This window comes from Salvia miltiorrhiza, unplaced genomic scaffold, assembly GCF_028751815.1.
Source record: "Salvia miltiorrhiza cultivar Shanhuang (shh) unplaced genomic scaffold, IMPLAD_Smil_shh fragScaff_scaffold_79, whole genome shotgun sequence".
NCBI lineage: Eukaryota > Viridiplantae > Streptophyta > Magnoliopsida > Lamiales > Lamiaceae > Salvia > Salvia miltiorrhiza.
In genome coordinates, this window is record NW_026651486.1 from 288,286 (window position 1) to 293,466 (window position 5,181).

Consider the following 5,181-nt stretch of genomic DNA (forward strand, 5'->3'; position numbering starts at 1 on the left):
ATGACATCCTAGCGGATACTCTGCCGCGAAGCTACAAACCCATTTCTCTGGACTATGATGGTACCACTGACCCGGAGGTACACCTCAACCGGTTCGAGGGACTGGTTACTTTGCACATGTACACTGAGGGCATCAAATGCCGAATTTTCTCCACCACATTGACTGGACCCGCCCAGCTATGGTTTGGGACGCTCGCCCCAAATTCCATTCGTTCATTTGAAGAGTTACAAGCGCGTTTTCTGAGGCAGTTCGCAAGCTCGCGAAGGGTAGGGAAGTCAGCTCTTTCCCTAATGGATATCAAACAGGACCAGAATGAAACACTGCGGGAGTATACCACTAGGTTCAATCTCACCGCTCTGGAGGTGCCAGAGGCGGAATCTCAAATCAAGAATTGTGCCTATGTCAGAGGGCTCAAGCCAGGGCTCTTCTTTGATGAGCTGCAAATTAGACCGGCCAGGAACTTCGATGACATCATGTCTAGACTACCGGGGTATTTACAGTTGGAGGATGCCAGGATGGCAAGGAAAGCCGAAAACGACAAACATAAGGCTAAAAGAGCTGAGGAAGCACCAGAGAGACATCGACACCAGGATAGGGCCCCTTTCAGAGGGTTACCCCCGAGGGTACCTCCCACCCAAGCAGAGGGACCACACCGCCAGCAGCGCACTGTGAATGAAGTTACTCGGTTCGACGAGTACACCCCTTTGAACAAGCCACAGGAGGAGATTTTCCATCTGATTAAGAATCAACCGTTTTTCAAGGCACCGGGGAATTACAGAGATGGGCAGCCCCAACAAGGACCCAACAACAAACTCTGCAAGTATCACAATGCTTATGGACATTTCACCAAACACTGTGGGCATCTGAAGCACCAGCCAGAAGGAATGAAGGCCGAGATCAAAGGCCAGAACAGAGAAACGAACGAGGACGGGATCAGGGAAACAACAGGGACCGCAGACCCGAAGACAATCGTTGACATAACAAATTGTAGACCGAATACTCTTTTTCCCCACAGCGGTTTTAACGAGGTTCGGGGCCATGATATCAATAAAATCGGATACATGGTTCTAGGGAATTCTCTGGTGTCGACTCATTTACTTTATGCTATTTCTTTACAAATATATACTTCACTTAACATGTTCATGCAGAGCATTGCACATGTCACCAGAGGGGGGAGTAGGGTGTATATCCATAGTCCACAATTTACAAATTCAAAATTGCTGCTCAGCAAATCAAGGGAAAAACAAGTGCAAAGTTGCTTCTCAGCAAATCAAGGAAAAAGCAAACATCAAGGGCAGATCAGAGGAATCACTTCAATCGTAAGCCGCGAAAGTCGGATGCATCCCCCGGATCATCCAAACTCCGCGCAGAGGGTTACTGTTCAATCGTAGGCCGCGAAAGTCGGATACGTCCCCCCGGATCATCCAAACTCCGCGCAGAGTCGTAAGCCGCGAAAGTCGGATGCATCCCCCGGATCATCCAAACTCCGCGCAGAGGGTTACTATTTAATCATAGGCCGCGAAAGTCGGATACATCCCCCCGGATTATCCAAACTCCGCGCAGAGTCGTAAGCCGCGAAAGTCGGATGCATCCCCCGGATCATCCAAACTCCGCGCAGAGGGTTACTATTCAATCGTAGGCCGCAAAAGTCGGATACGTCCCCCCGGATCATCCAAACTCCGCGCAGAGTCGTAAGCCGCGAAAGTCGGATGCATCCCCCGAATCATCCAAACTCCGCGCAGAGGGTTACTATTCAATCGTAGGCCGCGAAAGTCGGATACGTCCCCCCGGATCATCCAAACTTCGCGCAGAGTCGTAAGCCGCGAAAGTCGGATACATCCCCCCGGATCATTCAAACTCCGCGCAGAGGGTTACTGTTCAATCGTAAGCCGCGAAAGTCGGATACATCCCCCCGGATCATCCAAACTCCGCGCAGAGTCGTAAGCCGCGAAAGTCGGATACATCCCCCCGGATCATCCAAACTCCGCGCAGAGGGTTACTATTTAATCGTAAGCCGCGAAAGTTGGTTGCACCCCCCGGGTCCTCCACGCTCCGCGCAGAGGTCACTATCTAATCGTAAACCGCGAAAGTTAGTTGCACCCCCCGGGTCCTCCATGCTCCGCGCAGAGGTCACTATTTAATCGTAAGCCGCGAAAGTTGGTTGCACCCCCCGGGTCCTCCATGCTCCGCGCAGAGGTCACTATTTAATCGTAAGCCGCGAAAGTTGGTTGCACCCCCCGGGTCCTCCATGCTCCGCGCAGAGGCCACTACTTAATCGTAAGCCGCGAAAGTTGGTTGCAGCCCCCGGGTCCTCCATGCTCCGCGCAGAGTGTTCAAGCTTGGATGCGAAGCAGCAGAGGAATGCTTGGATGGGAAGCAGCAGTGAAATCCTCGCCAGAGGAATCAGCGAAATCCTCGCCAGAGGAATCAGAGAAATCCTCGCTAGAGGAGTCAGCGAAATCCTCGTCGGAGGAATCAACGAAATCCTCGCTAGAGGAGTCAGCGAAATCCTCACCAGAGGAGTCAGCGAAATCCTCGTCAGAGGAATCAGGGAAGTCCTCGCCAGAGGAGTCAGCGAAATCCTCGCCAGAAGAGTCAGCGAAATCCTCGAAAAGCGGAGTCAGAGAAATCCCCAAAGGAGGAGATAGCGAAATCCCAGAAGGAAAGATCAGAGAAATGCTCAAAGCAATCACAGAGGGACGAACCAAGGACATTCCCAGCAGAGGAATCAGAAGAACCACTCAGAGGGATCATTCAGAAGCATCAAACATGAAGCACAGTCAGGGAAGCTGCTCAGAGGAAAACTCGACCAGAGGAATCACGAAGACTTCAACAAAAAATGAAAATCTTATCCTACTTCACAAAAACATACATCATAAGCCCGAGGTCCGGGAATGCAAGCGCAACATCAATAAGCAACAAGAACAGCATAAAGCGCGAAGGAAGGCAGAACTAGCAAAGAAATTTAAGGGCGAGACAAGTCGTGAGGAAATTCCATTCATAACGCCACAACGACAGCATTGTACATCAAAATCAGAACAAATGCTAAATATTTACAAGTCTGAAATTACAAAAGTTTGGATGAAACAAGGGGAGGGGACAACAAAAGCAGTCAGGGCAGAGGAGCAGCATCAGAGGGCTTGGAGGCAGCAGCAACAGAGGGATCCGGGACAAGGGCAGTGGCAGTGGAAGACTCGGGAACAGTGGAAGCTCCACCAGAGGAACCACCTACCTCAAGCACCGGCAGTGTCTCGGAGAAGTGCACTGGGGGCAGACGTTGCCCCATGTTCAACAACTTTATTGCCTCAGAAATGTACGCGTCCTTGTTTTGATACAAAGCATAAAGTTGTCCCACGGAATCCGCAGAGGAGGCAGTGTCCTCGAAGGCGGAGGTCTTCAAGCCAGAGGGCAGCGGGGGCTCCATGTTGAACTGGGCAAGCTTGTGGGGGCAAACACCAGACCCACCCCTCAGTTTTTCCACAAATTTGGCCAAGGTCATGCAGAAGGAGGGCTGATACTTCGGGGAGGGGAACGCCGGACCAGGATAAACCCCAAAGGCGAATTGGGGGATGGTTTTATTCAGAATCGGGTACCACCACTCGAGCTTCGCCGGGGCCTTAGCATCAATCCCCAATATCCTGTTGAGGTCCTCGTCCTTGATATGATCCATCAAGGCCTTCATGTCCAGAGTCGCGACCTGCTCCTCTGACGCTCCCACCATCTCCGCCGCTTTCGTGGATATCTCTCGTATAATATGGGCGAAGATGGGTCCAAACCCCTCCAGATAGTCGGGGTGCTTCTGGAAAGCTGCCAGAGTGCCCTCCAACATGAAGTCCAGGAACCGCTGGCCCTGGGGAAAGACAAAAAACTCCAGGCGTTGGTCCCTGGCCCCCAATGCATAACCCCGCGCCTGGGCACCTTCACATGCCTTTTTCCACTGGCGGCAAGTGTCCTTATACTCTTGCTGGTACGTCTCCCAGAATCGGGTAAGGTTATCATAACCCTCATTTTTAGCCCTGGCCAGCTCAGAAGCCAGGGACGCCTTCTCCACTTCTAGCTCAGCGACGCGAGCCTGAAAAGCCGCAGCCTCCGCCTCGGCCTTGCTGAGACACTCCACTACGCTGGTGACGTCGTCGTCACGCTTGGCCACCTCCTCCTGCTCCTTTTCTCTCTCCTTCTCCAATGCATCATAATTATTAACGCACTGGATGGCCACCCAGATTCGGGACTCCATCTGCAAAGAAATAAAGTGGGTAATGACAAAACAAAGAAATAACTTTGGCCAGAAGAATGGCCTTCGTTAGAGAAATGGCTTTCGCCAGAAAAATCAAGGGGTTAGTAATTTAATCTTTAAATAAAAATACAAAATGCAGGGTACCTGAAGAGCCAACTGGCCAAGATGGCTGGTCAAAACCTCTCGTTTCAATTTCATTGTCACCTCCTTGTCCTTGGGGTGAACGCGGGAAGATAGGGCCTCGACAAAGTCCTACCCCGACAGACGTGCGATCGGACCAGGAACAGCCACCTCCGACTCCTCGGCGGGAGGAGCCGAAACCTTGCCTTTGCCCTTTTTGGCAGCAGAGGAGAGAGCCCCCGCGCTACCAGCAGACTTCCTTGATGGACCCACAGACTTGTTGGCCTTTTTTCAGGCTCTCTTGCTTCTCTTTCTCGCCCAAGGAGATCAGGCTCCTCTTCCTCTTTCCCGTGAACCCGGGAGTGGCGGTGTCTTGGACTAAGTCGGGAGAGGGGACTTCATCAGTAATGTCCACAACAGGGACATCCTCTCCACCAACACCGGATCCCTCACCGACGCCGAAACGTCTGCGCCTATGGATAAGGCCACCGACATCAACCTCCAGAGCTTCCGGGCTGAGTGAAAGCAAGACGTTCATATTCTTCCCCTTACCAGGGCGAAAGCCCTGAGGAGGGGAGACCATCTCAGGGATCTCTGACACCGGGTGAGGAGTGTCCTCCTTGGGCTCGGTTGGTTGTTCTGAAGGGCCTGTACGGGAGTCAGAGCCTCCCGAGCTACGCCCCCCGCTGCGAGAGGGAGAAGCAGTGGCAGCCAGATCGAGCCCGCACTTTGCTCTCTAAGACATGCCTGCAAATAAAAAATTCCACACTATTAGAATCAGGGTAACAAAAGTCAATATATTTTCTAACACATATTTTTACCTATCG